Here is a 25312-nt window from a genome sequence, read left to right as displayed (position 1 = left end):
CCCATCTGGCATAGGTGCAAGGAGAAAGGACAAGGAGCCTTGCAGTGCAGTGTATCAAACAGAGTGACGTGTCCTGTGCTGATGGCAGAGACCCATCCCATGGATGCATAGGGAAACAGAAACGTACATGACTCCAAGGGTCGTAATGTCCCTCCATCCTCACCTCTCGATAATTGATTGAAGTCTCACGCTCTGTTGAAAGATACAGAGGGCAGCCCATTTCTGAAACCCATTGATATAATTCTCACTATCAATTATACAAAGGTTGTATGCCATGTGTGCATTGGATGGTACAACTGTGCATCCCGGCCAATGCCGACATACAGTGCAAGAAGGAAGGCCAGGGAGCCTTATGGTGCAGTGCACAAGAATAAATCGTGCGTTGTGCATTGAGAGGCCCATCCCGTGCGTCCAACACTCCGTTCACACATCTCACCTCTCATTTAATTGGAAGGAAAAGACTGGTCACTCACCCCACCCTCTGTCTTACTCTCTGATAGATACAGAGGGCAGCCCATACTCACGTCCCCATCCTGTTAGGATGAAAGCTCACATCACTCAAGGGGTTGGTGATGAAGATTATGTCAGCTATTGTTATCATCAGGATCTTGAAGATGAGGTGTACCCAGGGAGGTAGCCTACAAATCTCATACTTCAAAGATTTGTAAGAAAAATCGTCTGTTAAGAAGGGCACACAGATTGATATCACAGAGACAGCGCACCAAGGAAGGTGGCTTCAAATGACTTGTTGAAGAGGTTCTGCTGATGAAGCAACTATCCTGAACTGCGGGGTGTTACCACCTTTTCCACAGTCAGCTTCTCGCCCAAGGGTGTTTCCACCTTTTCTTGGAACGAGGCCTGTTATGATAGGGAATTTTTTCCTTTTCTCCCATAATGGTTTTGTTTTTTTTTTCTTTTCTTTTTTTTTTTGTCATGAAGAAAGATAATGGTAGAAATACCATGTGTCAGGACCAACCTCGCCACTGTTGTTGGATCAGACAAGAAGAGAACAAGGTCGGGTTGAGAGGTATCTGTGAGGGGCTAGCAGAACGAGACTGCCTCATGAGGAGAATCATAAGGGCTATTAGAAGCACGACGAGAAGGACAGTGCGACGCCCAAAAGGAAAAGGGTAGGTCAACTATGATTGTCAAGATCCCCAAGGAGGGAAGTGCTTTTTCAGACGATAGCCATTGATCAGGAAAGGATCGTCAGAGACATCAACGGTCTGCACCTGAACAGAGCCGTTAGGAATGGCAGCAAGTACTTTGTACGGACCCATCCACCGTTGTTGAAGCTTGCCAGGAAACTTGCCAAATCTTGAATCATAGGCCAAGACAAGATCACCTTCTTTGAACTCATTGTGCTTGATGAAATTATCATGATAGGCCTTACGTCGCACTTGAGTGGTTTTCATGCGCTATAGGGCCATCCGCCGTATCTCATTCAAGCATTCCAAGTGCACGAGACGGCGTTGCAGTGACTCATCATCTCCCAAACGTTCTTTAACTGCCACTCGCAAAGAGGGCAATTCTAGTTCAACAGGGAAGACGGCTTCTGTACTATACACTAGCTAGAAAGGGGTCTGTCCTGTAGCTGCCTTATGGGAAGTTCTGTATACCCAGAGGGCCTCTGTAAGTCAATCGTCCGAGTTGCGATGATGTGCGACAATCGTTCTTATCAGAATTGAGTAAAGGATGCGATTGGTGACTTCAACTTGGCCATTGGCTCTGGGGTAATAAGAAGTGGACTTGCGATGGCGGATCTTATACAGCTCTGTCAACTCCTCCATGATTTTGTTAAGGAAATGAGTACCTCTGTCACTTACCAGCTCAAGGGGACTACCAAAACGGGTGATAATATTCTCGTACATAAACAGGGCTACACTGTTACCATCGTTCCCTTTCATGGCTTTAGCTTCACACCACTTTGTGACATAATCCGTACATACTAAGATGTATCTGTTCTGCTTCCGTCTGGTAGGTGGATCAATGGGACCCATGAAATCAATCCCCATTCGCTGACAAGCATCACATCTCTTGCAGTAATTATATGCATCCTTGTGGAGGGTCGGCCCCCAGTATCCTGCTAACAGAGCCTTCCTGGCTGTCGCTTCTCCTGCGAAGTGTCCACCACATGGTTCATCATGGCATGCTTTCAATACTAAGCCAATTTCATCCCCTGCAACACATCTTCGCAATACTTCATCTTTGCCTCTCTTGTATAGTGTACCACCTAGCAAGGTGTAGGGGGCTGATTCTAATAGAAGCTTCTTCTTCTCACAGCTTGAGATTCTAGGAGGATACTGTTGAGTTGCCAAGAGATTGGCTATGTCTGCATACTAGGGAATAATTGTTTCAACTAGAAACAAAGAAGCATCAGGAATGTCTGGATCATCCTATTCCTCTGCTTCTGTTTGAGAAATCCGTGATAGATGATCGGCTAGGACATGGAAACGACCAGGCTTAGTGATCACTTCGAAGTCGAACTCCTGGAATAGAAGCAACCATCTCATCAGTCGTCCTTTAACATCTGCTTTGTTCATTAGCAAGGACAAGGCTTCATGATCCACGTAGAACTTAAAATACGTTGATAGTAGATAGTGTCGAAACTTCTCTAGTGCAAACACCATTGCCAAGCACTCAAGCTTTGTCACTGTGTAGTTCTGTTCTCTATCAGTGACCTTTCGGCTTGCATAATAAATGGGTTGATCTAATTTAGAGGGGCCCTTTTGACATAGGACAGCACCTAACCCTTCAATGATGCATCTGTGTGTGCACATGGAACTCCTTCGTCCAGTCAGGAGGCTGCAAGATAGGTGCTTGGATAAGGCACTGTTTTAGGGTATCAAAGGCTTCTTCACAGTCACTAGTCCAAAGAAAATCAGCATCTTTCCTTAAGAGCTTGTGAAAAGGGGCTGCCTTGGTTGCAAAATGTGCAATAAATATTCTATAGTAGCCCACATGGCCAAGAAATCCTCTCAATTGCTTGAGGTTTGTTGGTGCTATTAAGACAGCAATCTTTTCAATCTTCGCCGGGTCTGTTGTAATCCCTTATGCAGAGACAATATGGCCTAGAAGAACTCTTGAGGAGACGCCAAAGACACATTTGTCGGGGTTGAGAGAAATCCCATACTCTCGGCATCTGTCAAAACATTGCTCTAGGTGTCCCCAGTGCTCTTGGATCAAATTATAGACACTGTGGGAGCTTTTTCTCAACCCCCAAGACCCACGGACCGCTTATTGTTTCAAGCGTTCCAAGCAAGCTCTAATGGCTATCTCTCACCTAGCCGACGCGCTGTCGATCCTACGAGTGTAGTGAGCTTACCTTAGTGCCGATATGAGTTGCCTCCTCTCTCACACACGCTGGTAGCTCCACGATCCTAGATGCTAGCTCAAGCATCCTCAAGCCTCCTCCACCTCCAAGCTCCATCCTCCATAGCCGTGCGCGCAAGAAGAGGGAAGGGAAGAGAAGAAGAGAAGAGGAGAAGATGGAGAGCTTCACCCTCTTGATCCCTCACTCTCACACACTCACTCCCTTGCACTCTCACACTCCCTCTCTCAAGAGCACACACAAGCAAGAAGGTGAGAAGGAGAGAAGAAGAAGAAGACTCTTATTGCCACACACCAAAGAATGATCTCTTATTCACTTTTTGAACTTTATATATACAAACCCTAAAATCCCATGGGCACCCATCCCTTTTTTACATAACCGGCCATTGTGGCAAGGTCATTTTTCCATTTCCCTCTTCTAGCCTTGTGCCTCTAGCCTACACCCATCTAATATTTTACAATTGGCACAGGAGGGAGCCTGGCGCTCTTTTACAAGAGTTTTCCGAGTTTTTTGAGGTGCCTTTTCATTTAAGGTTTTGATTTTTGCCCTGGTTCATCTTTAGAGGCCGCCTACGTGTCTTTACTCTTTTTCCATATTCCTTTTGCTTTTTCCTCCATTTTTCTACTATCTCGACTTGGGGTTAATAGACACAAAAGTCATCAAGATACATCTCAATGAAATTATGCAAATGATTCTGGAAGGCAGCCATCATTACTCGTTGGAAGGTGGCAGGAGCATTACAGAGCCCAAATGGCATCACTCTATAGGCATAGGTCCCCCATTCTATGGTGAAGGTTGTTTTGGTTTGGTCCTCTTCTGCGATTTGGACTTGGTTATATCCGCTGAATCCATCCAAGAGGAAATAGAGCTCATGGCTTTCCACTATGTCCAACAGTTGGTCTGTAAAAGGGATAGGAAAATTATCCTTCTTCGTCATTGAATTGAGCTTTCGAAAGTCCACACATATTCGAAGTTTCTCGTTCTTCTTGGGTACTACCACAATGGACGAAACCCATTCACTGTTAGCCACGGGATAAATGAACTCGGCTTCAAGAAGCTTCAATAATTCAGCCTTCACCAGAGCAGAATAATTAGGATTCATGCGCCTTTGTCTTTGCCTTACAAGTTTGGCATCGGGCTCTAGGTCAATGTGATGTTGGCATACTGTGGAATCAATCCCCTTTAGATCTTTGTACGACCAAGCAAAGACATCTAAATTCTCCTTTAATAAGTCTCACAGGACCACTAGTTCTTCTTCTGGAAGATTAAGACCCACTTTCAGGTGATGTTCAGTACCATCAGTATCCAGGAACGTCACTTGTTTTTCACCTTCCACTTCGCGGATAAATGTCCCACAGATTGCTTCTGGATAGAGGTCTGGCTCTTTCAAGGGAGTAGTGTTCTCATCTGATGTTCCACTAGAACTAGTATCCTCCTTCTGAAGAGATAACTCATTTGTCTGTTGAGGTTGCTGGAAGGGTATCAGAGCTTTGCTTGCTTCTGTGTGAGTGGTAATTTCTTCTGGACTTAGGTATTCATCTTCAGAGGATGCGTCCAAGAATGTCACATAGCACGGACCTTCTAGAATCCGTGGCTCTGAGGGCTTTGGCTTTTATTGACAAGAAGCATCATCATCATCTTTTCTCTGGATTGAATGGTCAAGGTGACAGGAGCCACTGGTGAACTTAATTTTTATGCCTTTAATCCATTGCTTATACAGATTCTGCATACTTTGTGGTCCATTGATAAACCCAAATGGAACCATGGTCATTCCATCCAACACCCTGAGATCTTCGGCCTCTGAGGTCTCCGTAGGGACATCAACAAGATCATCCTCTATCATAGGAAATTCTTCATCTGCACTTTCATAACCTGCTTCGTTTTATTCCTCATCATTTTCATTCTCTTCCTTTGGAGGCTCTATCTCTACTTCTGTAGAGACTCTATCGAAGAAGAATAGATCTTATGCCTCTGCATTTGCTTCTGCTTCTATCACTGCCTCTGGCTTTGTGTGTCTGTTACTGTCTATGTGACAGTCTCTATATCCGCTCTGTCTTTGTTCTAAGTCTGCTCTGTCTCTGTATCTACGACTGTCATGTAACAGGGAGAACAATACATCCATGCTTCTATTTCACTGTCAGAGGTGATTTCAGAAGTTAATTCTAGTTGAGGCAGGAGGTATTCTCCCATGGACAAGGATTTTACTTCCCTTGGCAGTTGGCTTACAGTGCCCACTATTAGGAACTGTGCCTCTGTTTCTTAGGAAAGATCTGCTTAACAGCCTCTTTGTCTCCTGATGTACCATCTGTTACCTCGTTGGAGGAGTCAGTTATGACTTCAATGGATGTGGATCCATTGCCTTTTTGCGATCCATACAGCTTTAACACCACTTTGTTAGGTCCTCTGCCTAGGGTTAGGTTCCTTTGAACCAGTCCCCGTCCTGGCTCTTGCTTCAAAAAGCCAAGGTCTTCCCAACAGCAGACGAGAAGGGGTTGCCGACAACCCCTATCTAGCGACAAACAATTTATAGTCCCCTTAGAGAGATGATGTAGGGGAGTTGTGATTCGAAGCTCTCTCTCTCTCTCTTTCTCTCTCTCTCTCTCTCTCTCTCTCTCTCTCTCTCTCTCTCTCTTCGAGAAAGGATTGCTAGCAACCCTTGTTCAACAAAAAAAATTCACATCTCCTTAGAGAGATGATGATAAAGTCACATAATCTCTCTCTCTCTCTCTCTCTCTCTCTCTCTCTCTCTCTCTCTCTCTCTCTCTCTCTCTCTCTCTCTCTGAGAAAGAGTTGCTAGCAACCCCTGTTCGGCAAAAAAAATTCACGTCTCCGTAGAGAGATGATGATAAAGTCACATAATCTCTCTCTCTCTCTCTCTCTCTCTCTCTCTCTCTCTCTCTCTCTCTCTCTCTCTCTCTCTCTCTCTTTGTGTGTGGCTTAAAGCAATTATAGCAACTCTCTCCTATAATAATATAATACTACCTTTAGGCTTCTCTTACATTAATAACTTTGGACCTTTATCAAAATATACACACACATTCTCTCTCTCTCTCTCTCTCTCTCTCTCTCTCTCTCTCTCTCTCTCTCTCTCCAACTTAGATCAAATTCCTTTATTTAAAAGTTTTTAGCCCAAGTACAATTAGACTAAGAAGTCACATTTTGATTATAACTTCAATAGTATAATTTTTTAAAAAATCTTTGATAAGGTCTTTATTTTTCCAGATACACAATGCAAAAAACTTAATTTATTGCTTAGGTAATAACTAAATTACTAATCATTTTTTAGTTAATTACTAAATAGAAATATAAAGAGAGGGGAGAGAGAGACAAAGACGAATGAGAGAGAGAGAGAGAGAGAGAGATTATGTGACTTGCTTTGACTTTTTTTTGGTCGAGAAGGGGGTTGCTAGCAACTTGTCGAGAAAAGGATTGCTTACAACCCCTTTTTGAGATGAAATTTTTTTTCACAAGTCTCCTCCATCATTTCTTTGAGGGGACTTGTGAAAATTTTTTCCTTTGAATAGGGGGTTGCCAGCAACACCTTCTCGGTGAATTTTTTTTTCACAAGTCCACTCTAACTTTTTTTTTACTAAACATGGAGCTATCAACAACCTTCCTAGCTACAAAAAAAATCATAAGTCCCCTTAGAGAGATGGAGGCAACTTTTAAAATTTTTTCACCGAGAAGGGGTTGCTGGCAACCCCTGTCTAGCGACAAAAAATTTCATGTCCCCTTAGAGAGATGTAGGGGAGTTGTGATTCAAAGCTCTCTCTCTCTCTCTCTCTCTCTCTCTCTCTCTCTCTCTCTCTGAGAAAGGATTGCTAGCAACCCCTATTCGGCAAAAAAAAGTTCACGTCCCCTTAGAGAGATGATGATAAAGTCACATAATCTGTCTCTCTGTCTCTCTTTGTCTCTCTCTCTCTTTCTCAATGAGGAAACTACTACAATCTTCAAGTGGATAAAGTTTTGTTATTCTAGTTCACATAGGAGATAAAGAGAATTTCAAACCAAATGATGATATTGAGTCTCGAAAGTCATACAAGTTAGTAGCATGGGGACTTCTCTACAAGCACAACTTTGTATCATTCTATAGAAGTATATTTACAATGGTATCTTGTCAATGTGTTCTCTATATGTAATACAACTATGAATAGTAGGTTCATGTATAGGCAATTAGAGAAGGGAATGTTGCAAACTTTGCCAAGGAAATACAGGGATTAGGTGCACTTGAAGAAGGAGTAGCTCATATATAAGGATCACCAGATTGAGCAACAGTGGAACAAGGAGGTGTACTGGAGATGTCCTATCTTCCTCGATTATGTAAAGGCAGTGCACTAGAGATGTCCTATCTTCCTCGATTACGTAAAGGTCAATTTTCTTCCAACGAGAATACATTATACCAAAAATACTCGAAGAAAAAAGGTGCAAGAGACATAAGGATCCAGATTCTTAGTGAGTAATTCCATATGTATTCTTTAGAATATGTCACACTTTTATGTCTTCTTCAAAAGAGAATATGGCTGATTGTAGGAAAGTGATACCTGCAGTGCACTTGTTTTCGTAACTCATTTTTCAATAAGGAGTCAGGGTGAAGCCACAATTTCTAAAATGTCTTGATGATATTGATTGGCCACACTTGTCCTACAATGATACTATTTGTGGATGATAGCATAAAGAAGATGCAATGTAACCCACCTAACTCCTTTACATATCCATTTACATTTCAAGAAATCGCATGGATACCATCCTCTTCAAATAGATGTTTCCATATTTGACTGAGGAAAATCCCTTGAATACCATTATCTTGAAATAGATGCTTCCATGTTTAAGTGAGTTAGTAAGTTTTCACGAGGGAGTTTAAGAGTTTGTTAGAGAACACCCATTTCACCCTCCTACAATGGAGTTGGATTGATATTTAATGTTTGCAAAAAATATGATCGTGGCTTAGGATCCAACTTAGTACACTTGTCTTTGGACACATGCCAGAATGCCTCACATCCAAAGATACGTAGATGCGCAGAAGACAGAGGTTTCCCAGTCCATACTTGCTCTGCAACCTGGAAATCCAAACCACTAGAAGGTGATCTATTTATGACATGCGCAGATGCACTGACTGCTTCAGCCCAAAAGCTCAGTGGTAAGCCTGCATAGCTAAGCATACTGCATACACGCTCCTAGATGGTTCTATTCATCCACTCAACCAAACCATTCTGGGGTTGGGTATAGGAGGCGGTCAATTGACGCTTAATACCCCTCTCATCACATAGTTGCTCAAAAGCACGTGACACATATTCTCCCCCATTGTCAGTCCTAAGGCATTTCAGCCTATGCCTAGTTTGGTTCTCAACCAATGCAAACCATCTCTAAAACACGGCCAAGACTTCGGACTTAAGCTTAATGGGGTAAGCTCAGACTTTATGTGAAAGATCGTCAATGAACGTCACAAAATACTTTGCACCACCCATAGATTGACAATGCATGGGTCCACAGACATTCGAATATACCAATGCCAGGGGCTCACTCATGCGTGTCTCCTACCAGACTTCTTATGTGTATTCCTAGTCTGTCTACCATAAAGACAATGCTCACATGAATCAAAACATGCATAGTAAAGGGGCGGTAAGTATTGCAAACTAGAAAACATTTTCATTCCCTTCAAGGACATATGTCCCAAATGGGCATGCCAAAGAGATACATCTGGAATGGAACCCACTGACAAAACATGGTCAACAAAGGACCCATCAACTACAAGAGGATAGAGGGTGCCAACTTTGGCACCTCTAGCAAGCACAAGTCTGCCATGGGTGATCTCTAAGAAGAATCCCCAAATGAAACATGAAACCCAGCATCATCAAGTTGCCCTGCAGACATAAGACTGCATGTAAGCGCAGGTATATGACATACATCCTGTAACAGAAAAGTAGAACCAGTAGAGAACTGCAGCCGTACATCCCCAATGCCAACAATAGCAAGTGACCTGTCATCCCCCAAGTGAACTGAGCAGTAGGAGTGGAACCACTCACGGCATGGTGTAACATGAAATGAAGCATCATAATACAAAAGCGAGCACTGCGCATACATAGAGTGAACATCGATCAACGATGTAGGATCACAAGAACTAGCTGCAAGTATGTACTCCCTATCGGAGTCATCAATCTACATGACATTTATTTCCTCAATTTTCACACTGGATTTCGCAGGCATAATGATGCAATAAAAGGACTTTTCATGTACTTTGTCTTTCCCCTTTTCTTTGCGCTTCTCATTGCACAACTAGCTACTTCAGCCAATACATCTAACTTGCTGGACTTTTCTTGTCATAGAGGTTCTTAATTTTACCCCAAAGCTGCCAAGCACTCTGTGCTTCCTCAACCACATTGTAATGCACTTATTCAGTGAGAGATAAGATGAGGGTGGACTTGCATAACTCATCAAGCTCATCCCATTCATCATCAGTCATAGTTTTAGGCTACTCGCCATGCATCTTTAGTGGCTTTATTTGCAATTTTTGCATCAATACCTGCCAAACTTGGCTCTTCCAATAGGCATAATTCGTACCATCAAGTTTAGTGATGTTGAATATAGCACTGTCAGTGGAAGAAGAATCCATAATGCAGTCCAAAACAGTGTAGACAGTCCAAAACTACTTGTTGTTTTTTGCTGTAAACAGCCAAAATACCACCCAAACCAAGGCAAAATGACCACGAACTGATAGCTAATGATGTTGCCCACCAAGTACCATCAAAAGTATATAAAATCAAGATGATTCAGCATGAAAATTCCACATCAGTCCATGCATAATTGCTTGCTATAATAAATTACAACCAGGTACAATTAGAGCAAATTGTAGGCAAAATCAATGCACTAAGTCAACTACGGAATGTCAAAGCATAACTACCATCAAGCGGGCATAAATCAGTAATGACAGTCATACAGACATTGAGCAAATATCCAAGCATGTCAAACGAATCCGTCAGTAGGCCGGCACACCCCCTATGTAATAATGCAAAGTGTACACAACACTGGTAAGACCTGACACAAAGAGGTGTATGCTTAGGGAGTGCAAAGCCCAAATTAGCCCAAGTACATGTATACAAACTATGACATATCAACCATGCAACATCCAAGTGAAGAAGATCTCAATCTTAAAAGACTCAAAGCTCAATAGCATAAACCACCTGCTCAATGTTTTTCAAACATCCAACGATGCTCCCACTGGCACAAAATCCGTATGGATCAAGCCAAGAAGTTCAAGAAAGGCATATGAGAGCACCAGTGATGAAAGATCCAAGACCAGACATCATGAGCATATAGGCTATGTAGCCTCCAAGTATAGCATCCATAGACATCAACTGTATCCCAAATACAACTTTGGCAAGCCAAGAAATATCCCAAGTAAGTTTCGGGAAGCCGAATGCAAGCCAAGACAAGGCACTAGTGGCAATCGGCTCCAAACAATGTAACTGGCATGTAGTAGTGGCATAGGCCAAGCATGTCAAGACTGGTCAGACATAGGTAACATACATGCCATATGTACATCCAAGAAGGAGCATCAAATGCATTCCAAAGCCGAGACCAAGCTCAAATAAAGATCTGAAACCATAGACAAGCTCCATGTCGTACCTCGAATGTCAATATTTCATTGCATATCCCAAAGACATAGCCTGAAACCAATAGGTATAACCAAACATGAGGTAATAGGCTTAAGAGCACTGTGATATAGCAGTGATTTACTGTTCAAAACCGAGTATTTTCATAACATGTGCCTTGCATCTCCCAAACAATCGGCCATCAATAGGTATCAAACCGATTAAGTAGAAGTGCCCAAACAAGCATAGCATTAGATGCCAATGTTACTTCTACATAACATGATTGTGGGATTACTGTAAATAGTCATGGGAATGTATAGATCAAACCCAAATCTGATGCCAATGATCAAGGAAGCTTCAATACATGTTAGAGATCATTGCCAAGTGCATTGCCAAGCTCAAAGAAGCATGACATAGCCATCAATGAGGAGTAGGTGAGCTGCTATACTGTGCTGTCAAGATCAGCCAAAAAATGGCACAAATTTTTTGATCTCTTATTTTGCTAACTATGCATCCACATGGCCTCAATGGTAGTGGTTAGAGGCTCCAAGGGGTGCCCAAGGAGGCCCACAACAAGCCTCAAGTGCCCAAATGCAAGAGGGAGAAAGATCCAAGCTCCAAGGGTTGTTTTGAGCTATGGCTGCCCTGATTGACTACAACTTAAGAATTGAATAAAAGCACTAAAAGAACACTTCAATACCTCTGTAGCACTACCTTGAGGGTGCCTCAATAGGCCGGGAAGGTGCTCGGGAAGCAGGGGAGTGACGAGAGCTCGGGAAGGTCGGCTATGGTTACCGTGAAGGAGACCCAATGCTGCAGGTATTTGAATGGAAGCTAAGAATGTCACGAACCAAGCTCGGGAAGTCAAGAAGCCTCGCTCTGATACCAATTGAAAGGTGAGAAGGATCGAAGCTTGCTTCGAAGTGAGCTATGGCGGAGAGCAAGAGCAAGAAGTGAGAGAGACACAAATGGGAACTCCAACAATCACAATGTGTGACCAGGCCTTCCTTTATTCAAACTGTCACAAAAATAATAAAGAATAAAGTGACAGTGATGGGTGCCCGCCACCTGTAGTGTGCAGTGGTGGGTATTGTCAGTGTAGTAATACATGGGCGGCTAGGGAGAGGCGCCTTTACCCCCAACACATGTGGTATCAGAGCGAAATAAAACTGATGTATAGGAAGAATTATTTGTAGCCTTGTTAAAAGAACATTCGATGCAAGAATGACTCACTCTAACAAATTGGTGGGATCTCTTTCAAAACCATGAAGATTGGTAAAAAAAATTTGGTATTTCGAGCAATGTTCACCTCATCAATGCATTTCCTTGAATTCGGTTGGTGGGATCACTTCATGAGGATCTTGGAGTGCATATACAATCCTTTACCCCTATAGTATCAGGAGCGCCAATGGACGAGAAGTAGGGTCTATTGCTTCATCAATGATGATTGACTTGCCTATCTTCAAAACAACCTTAAGAGGATCAAATGAATAGAGGATCTTAAACTGGTCAAGTTGTTCATCTTCAAAGAATCATGCCTAAATCCCATCCTCAACATAGATGGAGGATGAGTTTTCCAGAATCATTATCTTTATGACCAAGGAGGCCGCAAAGATATGTTAAGAGGATCTATGAACAATACCAAACTAGGCAAAGGAAGAAGGCCAAGATAAGTACATTTGGAAACTGAACCTATGTCCGCAATAAGGAGCTACCAAAATGTTTCCATTGTAGCAAACTTGGCCACTTTAAAAGACAATGTCCAAAGCTAGGGCAACCAATCTACCAAGGGCAATTTTGTAGCCAAAGCCAAGCAGTATCAACCACCAAAGGGAAGGTTGTCAGAATAACCTCCTTCAAGGGAAGGAACAAGCAGATAGAAGAAGGAGAAGACCCCACCTTAGAAGTAGACATGGAGAGAGAAATGGTACATGCTGCTCTCAACAAGAAGGGCCCCAAAAGAAGTTGATCATGAGATCAAGCTAACACCAAGAGCTACACTCGTATAGCAAAGCAACCCTATCATATGTCCATTCTAGAAGCCATTGAGTTGAAAGAATAACTCAAGCAACTTTTGGATCAAGGGTATATCAAATCAAGTAATTCACCATGGGGAGCACCAGTACTATTCCAAAAGAAGAAAGACCAGACCCTCCACCTCTGCATTGACTACCGTGGGGGCTAAACCAAGTGACGATCAAGAATGAATATCTAATTTCAAGGATAGATGAATTACTTGACCATCTTCAAGGTACTAAAATATTTTTAGAGATTGATCTACAATCAGGCTATTATGAGATACTGATTAAAGAAGAGGTCATTCCAAAATCAGCATTCAATACAAGGTATAGCCACTATAAGTTCATTCTAATGTCTTTTGGGTTAACCAATGCACTCGCAACTTTTAATAGGCCAATGCAAGACATTTTTCGAGCCTATCTTGATGACTTTTTTATTGTCTTCTTCGATGACATCCTGACCTACTCAAAGAAAGATGAAGATCATGAATCTCAACTCTGAGTTGTCCTTGAAACAATTAGGACACATAAGCTTTATGCCAAGAGGAAGAAGCGTGCCTTCTATAAGAGACAAATTGAGTACCTTGGATTTAGTATCTGACAAGGGAATTGCTATAGATCGTACCAAGGTTAAAGATGTACAAGAATGGGCAACCCCGACAATAGTTAAGGAAGTTTGAAGTTTTTTGAGCTTAACTAGATGGTACATGATTTTTGTCAAGGATTATGCATTGATTGCCACACCTTTGACTGACTTACTCAAGAAACAAACTACCATTGCATGGACTCCCATTGAGCAATCTAGCTTTGAGAAGCTTAAACAGAGTTTGACCACTACTATCAAGAATTTAAAGTTTTCACTGATGCAAGCTCTCTTGCATTAGATTGTGTACTCATGCAAGAATGCCATCCAATAGCCTACTCTTGTAGGAAATTGAAGATTCATGGGAATAACTATGCTACCCATGATCTAGAACTACTTGCTGTAATTCATGCTCTCAAACTATTGTGACACTATTTACTTGGCAGCAAGTTTACCCTACTCACCGACTACAAAAGCCTCAAGTGGATCTTTACTCAACCTGATCTAAACATGAGACAATGATGATGGATTGAAGTCTTACAGGAGTATGACTTCAAGATTAAGTACAAGCTAGGTAAAGAGAATATTGTTATGGATGCCCTAAGCCACATAGAGTTTCTTAATGCCCTTATCTTAAAAGAATCCTCCAAGGCAAGATATCTAATAGCAATGGTATCAATGCCTAGTCACTCAATCCTAGAAATGGCTAAGGAAGAAGCAACTAGGGACCCAATGTACCAACAGATGATAAGAGAGGTCTTATCCAAAGAAACAAACCTTATATCCAAGTTTAAGTATTTGAACTTCTCTACAGAAGAGGGACTTATCTACTTCAAAACAAGACTATGCATTCCAAGAAGTCAAGTCCTCAAGGATAAGATACTTTGGAAAGCCCACCATTCTCCTTTCATCCGAGATACTCTCAACATAGTAAGAAGAAGATTTCATTAGGAAAAGCTTAAAAGAGATGTGGTTAAGTATGCCAATGAATGCTTGAGTTGCCAATGGGTCAAAACTGAGCATATCAAACAAGGAAGCTCTAGCCACTTGACATTCCACAAATGAAGTGGGAATTTGTCAGCATGGATTTTGTAGTTGGGTTACATTGTGTCCATGGAGGATACAATTCAATCTTAGTCATTTTGGATATGTTAACTAAGATTTCTCACCTTATACTGGTTAAAACAAACTACAAGGCTTCAGATATTGCAAGAATCTTTGTGAATGAAATCTTTAGGCTATATAGTTTGCCAAAAAGGATCATTAGTGATCATGACTCTCTCTTCACTTCTCATTTTTGGAAGAGTTTATTTGAGGCCATTAGTACCCAACTTTTTTTAAGCACCGTCTATCACCCCCAAACTGATGGGCAAACTGAACAAGTCAACCAAGTCATTGAAGACATATTTAGAGCTTATTGATGGTGCCTAAATGATGGATGCAACACCTACCTATGGTGGAGTTTGCTTACAATGCATCCTATCATCAAAGCATCCAGATGACCCCATTCCAAGCTTTGTATGGACAAGAGTGTCTAACTCCACTAAACTTTTTAGACCCCACCTTAAAGGTAGAAGCTTTCAAGAAGATGTTTGAAGAAATGATGAGCAAGTTAAGGCTATCAGACAAGATATCCAAGCTACCAAGGATTGATAGAAAGCATATGTCAATCTAGGAAGACAAGAAAGGATCTTTAAGAAGGGAGATGTGGTCTTCATTTGTGTTTGTCCTAAGAAGAGATCCTTCTCTTTAGGGCAATACAAGAAGCTAAGCCCAAGATATTGCAAACCCTACAAATTCTCAAGTGTCTATGGCTCAATGCTTACAAGCTACAAATTTTTGAACACCTAAAAGTTCATAATGTATTTCATGTTAGTCTTTTAAAAGGTGATATACCCAATCTTGATCATGTTCTTGATTATCAACAAGTTGTAATGCGAAGCCAAGGAGTCCTTGAGCTTCAACATGACAATATATTTGATGTAAAGGAACATATTCCTACAAATTAAACCATTAGAGAGTATCTCATCTAGTGGAAAGACAATCCTAAGAAGGATGCCACTTGGATGGATGAAGATACCCTATGTAAACAGCATCCCTAGTTCCCTTTGTAATAAAGAACCAAGCCCCAATGAAATATTAGAAAAACCTCCCTCAAATGTAATAAAATGTACGCTTGAAATAAGAATTATTCTACCTTTCCCTTATAATCTTGGACTTCAATGTAGCTCCAAGAAAAAAATGAAGAGTCCTATCCTACAAGTCTTGCAATCCAACCTATCCCCTGAAGTCTAGATGAGGACATCTCAATTCCCCTAAGGGGGAAAGGATGTAATAACTTGATCTACTCGTGAAGGGGGGATCAAATTAACCTTAATAAAAGAAGAAAAGGAAAATAAAAAAGGGGGGTCACATCACAAGCTAGTGCACGTCGCTATTGTCCTCTTCACCAAGATTATCTATCATCCAATCCTATCGAGGATCTCCATGCAACCAATCATTCGAACCGACACTCCAACTAATGCTTGGCATTTGCAGGATGAGAGGATGAGAAGAAATCCAATGACTGTCCAAAGGCTTGATACCTTAAACAATAAGCTTATATAAGCTAGAGATAGCTAATACAAAGGTTAATACCATTCTATGCGCCCATTGCTAGTTGTGAGAGACAGAGAGGCAAAGACACACACACACACACACACACACACACACACACACACACACACACACACACACACACACACACACACACACACACACACACACACACACACACACACACACACACACACACACACACACACACACACACACACACACACACACACAGAAAGGAAGAGAAGTGGAAGGAGGAGGAGAAGAGAGGAAGAAGTGAAGAGAGTGAAGAGAAGAGAAAAGGGAAGAGGGAGAGAAGTAAAAAGAAGGAGAGGAGAAGGGAGAAGAGAAGAGAAGAAAGAAAGAAGTGAAGAGAGTGAAGGGAAGAGAAGAAGAGGAGAAATTAAGAAGAGTAGAAGAGGTGCAAAGAAGAAAAGGAGAAAGGAGGGAGAGAAGAAGAGGTATAGAGAGACGAGAAGGAGGAAAGTAGAAGGGGTGAGGACAAGAAGGAGAGGAGAAAGGGAGTTGAAGAAGTGAAGAAGGATAAAGAGAGAAGGGAAGTGAGAATAAGCAAGACATCTTGAAGTACGAGCAGAGTACCACCCCGACATATTCAACAAAGGTCCTTTCTACTTAGCATGAGTGCGACCCACAAAGGACCGCAAAGATCCATTAGGAGTTCAAGACAATCAAAGTTGGAACTAATGCCATGGACGCCTTCTCACAATGGCCCCGAAGACAGGATATTTGGGAGTACGGAGCATTGGTGCTTCTAATGTAGTCACAAACATGGTCGGCACACCACTTCACACGGCACAAGATTAAGTTTCTTCGTAAATTTATGCTCGTTCAATACATGGTTTGAAACATATAAATAAAAATTGTATAAAGATTAAAATATATGATATTTCATTGGATAATTATCGTAAGATAATTATAAATGAATATTTTTATCATGAATGGATTTTTTTTCATATTTATAAATCATGTTAAAAATCATGAAAAGAAAAAAGTTGCACTGAGAATAATTTTTTTTACATACATGAAAACATTAGGAATATAAAAAGTAGCATTGAGAAAAAATTCTTTTTGCATAAAAACATTAGAAAAGATCATAGTTGCATTGAGAAAAAAAAATATTTTTATTCTTATAGAATATACAAAAACTAGGATAATTGAAGTTGCATTAATAATAGTTCTTTAGTTTTACAAATCATATGAATGTAAAGAATGGCAAAAATTGTATCAAGGATAATTCTCTTTACACTTACGAACTTCTTGAATAGAATAACTTTAACTTGTAACGACTCAATTAAGAAGAATAAAATAGATGATTAAGATCATCAATAGGGGGTACTTCTTAAGGAAGAGGAATCCCCACTATAAAAATAAAAATTCGATAAAATTTTCCCAGTTTAGGATAATAGCTAGAATTCTTGATGGGATTAACGACCAATCCTTAACAAAAAATATGAATGAAAGATTCTACTCAAAGACCTATGATAATTAAGAAAAGTGATCAAGAAGAGGAAAGTTAATCGAGGGTTAAGAGAAAATAAAGCTAAAAAATCCAAGCCGAAAGGAAATTGGGAAAAAAACCTAAGAGCTAGAGGATAGTCAAGTTGGAAAGGGTCACCTCCAAGTGAAGATCTTGCTCAATTGCCTCTTGTTAAGAAATCGTTTAAAAGGAATTGCTTGTGTTTGTAGCACTGTGTTGAATAACAACAAATTCCTAATACATTAAGTCTACAACAGGATTTTAAAAAAAAGTGTAACAGACCTCTCCCAAGACTAGTTGTGGGTCCTTTCCCAAGGGAAAAAAGGATTGTCATCTTGAAGAGTTTTTGGACTGACCCCGGTGGTGAGAGGTCACTCTACAGGAAGTCCTTGGGCAAGAGGAGTGAGGGTTCCAAGGGGCTCTGGCAGTAAACTCTTAGACTCCTAGAAACCACCCAAAATTCCTATGTGACTCAAGATGGGTTTCCTAAGGCCATAGTACTAGTTAGAGATGAAAATCTTAGGTAAATAATGGGCTTTGTGCCATTCTTCCATATGGGCAGAAGGTGAAGACTTATATAAGGAATATTATTAAATAAATAACTTGTCTTTTCAAAGGGTTTCCTTCATTGTTTGAGTGTTATGATTTTAATTTATGTAAACAAACATTGTGATTTAAAGGATTAATTAAGAAAGCTAATTTTATGTGTACAACTTAAATGTATTTCCACTAGTTTGGAGATTGAAGGGTTCAATTCTCCAATGTATTTGAGCCAATTCTTTTGATAGGACTCTTGATTCATCTAAGTTGCTAGGCAAAATGGATTTCCTAAGGTTCATTTGAGTGCTAATTTGTCTGAAATTTTTCTATCATTGAACCAATTGTTTTACCTCTAATATTCATTGGTTTACTACTTTTGTGTGTGCACCTCGAGCAAAAGTGGGGGGGGGGGCGCACAAGGGAATAAGATCTAGCAAGATTTTTTAGGCATAGGGAGAAGGAAGACTGCAATTGTCATCTCGAGCAATAGCAAAACGTTGTTGTCCCTAGCAAGTCACTCGAAGGTCACTCGAGACCAAGAAATGAGTAAATAAACAAAAACTTGATCAATGTCGTTTTAACCTCTAAGAGTGACAAGGATAATACGCTCATGGTGGCACTTGGGCCTATTAAATGGTCTACAATTCCACAATAGACACCCTTTGATATTACCTATGGAATTGATGCCATTGTAGTAATTGAGTGGCTAATACATGGCCTCTAAGTAGCTATAGAAGAATTATGCAAAGGTAATGAAGCTTAGACCCAGCATGTCAAAGATCTTAAACAATTCTCAGAACAAAGATTACTAGACATGCTTGCCTTGATATGTGAAAAGGCACATAGTTAGGCTTGGTTCAACAAGCATGATAACTCAATAAAGGTGGTCATGTGCTGATTTACTCGTTTGAAGGACATAAACATAAGATGATGTTCGGTGGACTAGGATCCTTTTGCATTGTCTCAACTAGTAGAGCAAGCAATGTTGAACTTGAAATGCTAGAAGGTGAGGGGTTCAATGTTAATTGTATTAAGAAATGTTATGTGCTTAAAGATTCACCACATAAGCCACAAATGCAACCACCTAATGTTGACTATTAGATTAGTCAAAATCATTGAAATTGAACCTTAAGACAAAGATATAGTACCAATAATATATCTTAATATCATACTAACTACAAATAGAGAGCATTGTAGAGTACCAATAGCATATTATAGGGTCAAAATAACTACAAAAAAGAGCATAGTGTAGATGCTCTCATAGACAAAGGGTCCAATTTCAATTAGTTACATACAATGCATGGAGTTGGACACATGAACATGTACCAACAAATGCAACAATCCACCCATATGGGGGAACTCCATACACTCTCTTAGGGAAGTGTAAGATTTTGATAACATTAGAAACTAAAAGCATACTACTTATATTCTTTGTACTTCTAAAAGGAGAGAAGATGTTGAGAGAGAAATCCTACTTAGAAGAATTTCAAGTGGATTGCTGAGTGCAATGTTAACTTCAATGCACAAAGAATACACCTTAGCCTTCTCAATGCCATAATTATTATTGTTTTTTTATAAAGGAGACCTTAGTTATCCTCAAGGGAAAGGCAACCAAATTGCATCAAGATTGACCACAACCTCTAGGGGTTAAGGAGGGGTAAAGTAAGTACTTGAGGAGCTACTCAAGGCACAAAAGGTAAAGAAAAATCATGTGAGTCAAACTCTTTCCCAACTAAAATAAACCCAGCACCAACTGGGCACTTAAATCCACTAAAGACAAGGCTATTAATTCCAAGCCTAATGCCACTAAGGACAAAGTGGGTGCCTAAATCCACTAAGGATGAGGCAGTTAATTCCAAGCCTAAAGCCAGTAAGGACAAGGAAGCTAATTCCAAGCCTACCACCAAGAAACGATAGGCCATGGTTTTTTAGATGCAACAAATACATTAAAAGCATTCTTAAATGGATCCATTTGGGGGAGTTGTACGACCTTTGTACATTTGTTTAGAGTTGAATAAGAGCCAATCACTTGTGGAAGGTTCCATTGAGGAGGAGAACAAATTTGTTTTTAATGGTAAAGTTTCCAATGTGAACTCTAAATTCTATTCTTACTGTCTCATGTTTTGCTCTAGTGCAAATACTTGGCTAAAATTTGTTGAGCCCCTTTCCATCCAATCCTTAAAGGGGCAATTAAACACTTTAAGTAATACAACCATGTTATGCAAATACTTGGCTAAAATTTGTTGAGCTGCTTTCCATCCAACCCTTAAAGGGGCAATTAAACAGTTTAAGCAATACAACCATGTTGTCACATCAAAGTGCTGGCGGAAGTACAAAGGAACACTCCAATTATAGAATGATATTTTCTATTCTTTCTTTTTCCTTCTTCAAAGTAGGTTTTTACCAACACATAGTCTCTTTTGCATTAATGTAAGTACTTATTTTCTTCTCAAATTGTAGGGCATTTCCTACCTTGATGAAAGACACACCATGTGGCATAAGTGCACGGGCAATGCCTTATGTTGTGGACAATGGATTTGTACTTGTTACAAAATGCGATGAAAATTTGGAGTTGAAGGTTTTCTTATATGCTACTAAAACTATTTTGTTTGGAGCTAGATGCATGCTAGGTGGGAACTTTGGAGGGGGGAGATGCAAGGATCTTTCTAGAAGATTCAATGGGAGCCTTTGGGAGGCTCTTGCATGCTACCAAAGTATGTTTGGTAGGCTGTCAAGTTTCCATAGTTTTTTACATTATTTTCCCTGCATTTGATGGACGGGTGCAAAAGAGGCCAACATTGTGGTGCCAACTGGAGCCTTCTGCTATTAATGGATGGCCAACAACTCTCTGTTGGGCTTTTTCACACCAGTTCCAACAAACTCTCTGGGGCTGGGTTGGCGAAGGCAGGTGTGTGGCGTTTAATGTGGTATATCTGGACGAGAGAAGGGATTCTCTCTCTCTCTCTCTCTCTCTCGTTTGACTCCTCTCTCTCTCTCTCTAGACTCTCTCTCTCTCTCAATTTTTTGACCGCGTGCGCAACGCGTTTTTCACCACGCCTCCGCATTTACTTTTCACCCCGCGGCTGTCTCGCAATTTGCTATATATGTATAACGTCTCCCTCTATCTCGGGGCTCGCCACATATTTTTCACAATCGCTGCAAATTCAAATTTCAATTCCCTATTTTTATTTGATTTTTAAAACCCCGCGTGGTGAAAAACGGATAGAGCTCTGAGTCTGAGACTCGAGAGTACCGACTCCCGAGAGCGACCGAAATCTACCGCGTCTGGGCAGGTGCGGATGGTTGACCTGCCGCATTTATCGGCTCGATGGGGACCTTCCGCTAATCGTTGGCCTAGGAAAATTTTTTAGGTTATATATTAAAGCCTCATATATTCAGTATTCCGTCATTTGTTTCCGTGGATTTTTCCTTTTTTTGATATGATATATGTCGTAATATGTTGCACGTCAGCCCCTACGTTTGGAGTCTGGACCTTTGAAGGCGAAAAAAAACAGATGCGATGTGAATAGTTTTAACAATACCAACCATAAATTCGACATAAAATGCTTAAATGAAGGACGGAGAGAGCAGCTGTCGGTTTTAATGACTGTCACTGCCGGACTCGCTTGCTCTACTACGGCTTCTTTCTGCCCTCTAGGCTCTCTCTCTCTCTCTCTCTCTCTCTCTCTCTCTCGTTCTGTCTGTGCTTTTAATGGGAGCTCGAGTTTGAACCCTCGTCACATGTCTCCTCTTGTATTTCTGATGACACGCAAACGGTCTCGCAATCGTCTCTAACATTCCATAGCTGAGCCTCACCTGATCCTCTCTCTTCATCAGCTGCCTATAATGTCTGCCCCAGCAGCACCAACAGAGCTTCCTTCGGCAGACATTGCATCAATGGCCCCTCCTTCCATACACATTGATCCCAAAACAGGACCCCCCTCCCCTCCCGCTGCCATTGTCAAGCGCATGAAGAAGCTCCCAGACTTCCTCCAATCCGTCAACATCAAGCATGTCAAGCTTGGCTACCGCAGCTTCAACCGCCATGGCATCTACCCCCTCCTCCTGCCCCTCCTGATGTACATAGCCGCCGAGGTCCTGGGCCTCCGCTACCTCAACCTCACTGAGCTATGGCATATTCTGCGCTTCAACCTCATCAGCGTCACCGCCTTCTCTGCCGCACTCGCCTTTGGCGCCACCATCTACTTTCTCACGCAGCCGTTGCCGGTGTACCTCCTCGACTTCGCATGCACGAAGCCCGATGACCGGCTGCGGTGCTCCACAGATGCCTTCCTGGGCTTCTCCCACAGAACAGGGGCCTTCAATGACAAGAGTCTGGATTTCCAGAAGCGGATCTGCGAGCGGTCGGGGCTCGGGGACGAAACATACCTACCGCCGGTTGTTTTCAGCCACCCCCCCAATCCATGCATGAGTGAGGCAAGGTCTGAATCAGAGGCCATCATCTTCAATGCTCTGGACAATCTGTTTGACAAGACAGGGGTGTTACCCACGGAGATTGACATGCTGGTTGTCAATTCTAGCCTGTTTAATCCCACCCCTTCGCTCACCTCCATGATTGTTAACAAATACAAGATGAGAGGTGACATCAAGAGCTTCAATCTGGGGGGGATGGGGTGCAGTGCAGGGGTAATCTCCATTGATCTGGCCAAGCAGCTCCTGCAAGTCCACAAAAACTCCTATGCTTTGGTGGTCAGCACAGAGAACATAACCCTGAACTGGTATTGGGGCAATGACAAGTCCATGCTCCTCTCAAACTGCATCTTTAGACTTGGGGGAGCTGCCATCCTTCTCTCCAACAAAAGGAAAGACAAGCCCAGATCCAAATACGAGCTTGTCCACTCAGTGAGGACTCACAAAGGTGCAGATGACAAGCCCTTCAGGTGTGTCTTCCAAGAGGAAGACCCTACTGAGAGGGTGGGTGTGGCCCTCTCTAAGGATCTCATGGCAGTTGCAGGAGATGCCTTGAAGACCAACATTACCACATTGGGTCCTCTGGTTCTGCCCTTCAGCGAGCAAATCCTCTTCTTTGCCAGCTTGGTCATAAGAAAGCTGTCAAAGACCAAGGTGAAACCGTACATACCTGACTTCAAGTTGGCCTTTGAGCATTTCTGCATCCATGCTGGAGGGAGAGGGGTTCTCGACGAGATTGAAAAGAATCTGCAGCTCTCTGATTGGCACATGGAGCCCTCTAGAATGACCTTATACAGGTTTGGCAACACATCCAGCAGCTCTCTGTGGTATGAGCTGTCCTACACCGAGGCCAAAGGCCGGATAAGTGAAGGCGATCGCATATGGCAGATTGCGTTTGGGTCTGGCTTCAAGTGCAATAGTGCAGTTTGGAGAGCTCTGCAATCCATACCTCCAAATCAGCCGGGCAATGTGTGGAGCCCTTTTATTCATAAGTTTCCTGTTGTGGTGCCTACTATCAAGACCATTGGCAACACAACCATCCGTAGTTGATCTCTTGTTGGGCATGAATGGAGTTTATGCCTAATGGTGCAGGGTATCTCATTGTATGGCTCTGCACATGCAAAGGGGTATCTATTTCTCTGTTTATGCACACACATAGACCCAACTACATCAGTTCTATTGCAGCCGAGTATTGTAATGGGGTATTTCATTCTCTGCTTATGCGCACGCGCACGCACACACACACACACACGCACACACACAGGATAACTGCATTGGATTCTACTAAAGGGGCCATCATTCCTATGCTTTTTCACGCATGCACATATACCCTAAGTAATACGAGGGTTTCTTCTACACATCCAAGTACTACAAGGGTCTCAGAACCAGCACCATTGTAACAAACTTAAAAGCTTCAAAGAAAGGGTTAACAAAACAAGCTTTAAGCTTGATACACCGCTTAAGGCATGAAGCCCAAGGGCAACTCATGATTAAGCAGGTTGCTAACGCTTCCGATGGAAGGCCTTTTGTACAATAATTGTCGTCTGTGGGTTTGTACTGATGAGGGGCTTCCGTTTGCCACTGATCATGCATTCACAGACGATCGATGAATTTTATTGGAGTCCCTTATTTGTACGGATGGATCCTGTTCAAGCGCAGGTGTGTGGATGAATGAAAGGGACAAGTCTGTTACAGGTAGGGTTTTGGAATGACAGTTTCCGGACAGGAAGTCCGGGTTCGATTAATGCTTTGTTATACTGGCGTGTACAGGTAAAACAGGTGGAAGGAAAGGAGCGGGAGCAGTTGAATATTCCCTTGTTGATGTGCGAGGAGGGGGAGTCGGGACTCGCGAGTATATAAAATATGACGCGTCGGCATCCCAAAAAGTCCAAGTCTTTAGGCTATTCGGTTAGAGATAGAAGTGGAGCTAGCCAATCGGCAGCGGCGGCTTAGGGAAGGTTCAAGCCTCAAGGACCCCGTGTGGAGCTGTCCCCATCGGTTGCCGATAGAAGCAGGCTGCAGCGTTTCGCTGTCTTGTCGCTCCTCGGACTCCCGAGTCCCGGAAGTGTTAAAGATCGGTTTTGTGAGTCCAAATCGACTCCTTTCTCGAGGGAAGTGAACTTTTGAATTTGAAAAGAATGTCCCACGTGAGGTTGACCGTTCTTGCAAAACTATACAAAATGCCGACTTAAGTCATTGGCATGGCACTTGCCACTAACCCTTCCCCTGCGTATAGTAGAGGTCTTGCCACACATCGCTCATGTTAGACTCTAGGGGGGGGGGGTCTTACATCAAATAGTCAACGTGGCGTGACAAGTAATATGGACTCCTTCCAAAAAAAGAAAAAAAGAAAAAAGAAAAAACCTTACAAGCCTAGTCAAGGCTTTAGGTGTAGATGTGTTGTTGCCCCTAGCTCCAATGTAGGCTTCTTTGAGGTGCTTATGTGTGGAACAATAACTTCAACTTGATCCCCCCCCCCCCCCCCCCCCAAAAAAAAAGAAATAAACCACCCAACCAAAAAACAGAAAAAAGAAGAAAAAAAGGAGTGTAGTTTAGATATCATGAGAAGCTTGTAGAAATCCCATATCCAAAGACTCACTAGTGTGTATACGAGGGAGCTTTGTTATAGACCATACCTCAATATATCTATTGCTACGAGCAATGCATGGGGATCAAAGGTTATTTCTCTTAAACCAAAACTTTGCTTCACCATGAACTAAATGTGTG

At 41.9% G+C, this 25312-nt stretch overlaps 1 pseudogene across 2 annotated transcripts; it reads left to right on the top strand.

Moving 5' to 3' along the window:
• Positions 1–21734: 21734 nt before the first annotated feature.
• LOC148012680 (3-ketoacyl-CoA synthase 11 pseudogene) lies at positions 21735–25055 on the top strand (annotated as a pseudogene). Of its 2 annotated transcripts, none has more exons than XR_015689166.1 (2): positions 21735–24244; positions 24356–25055. The product of XR_015689166.1 is annotated as a 3-ketoacyl-CoA synthase 11 pseudogene, transcript variant X1 (transcript). The 2 variants fall into 2 exon arrangements; XR_015689167.1 differs by having other exon boundaries at positions 21735–24280.
• The last annotated feature ends 257 nt before the right edge of the window (positions 25056–25312 follow it).

The sequence above is a fragment of the Lygodium microphyllum genome, chromosome 27 (assembly GCF_053477565.2).
Source record: "Lygodium microphyllum isolate KBCC chromosome 27, Lygodium_microphyllum_v1.1.10, whole genome shotgun sequence".
Classification (NCBI taxonomy): domain Eukaryota; kingdom Viridiplantae; phylum Streptophyta; class Polypodiopsida; order Schizaeales; family Lygodiaceae; genus Lygodium; species Lygodium microphyllum.
The sequence above is the reverse complement of the archived record's forward strand: the minus strand, read 5'-3'. Positions and strand labels throughout refer to the sequence as shown.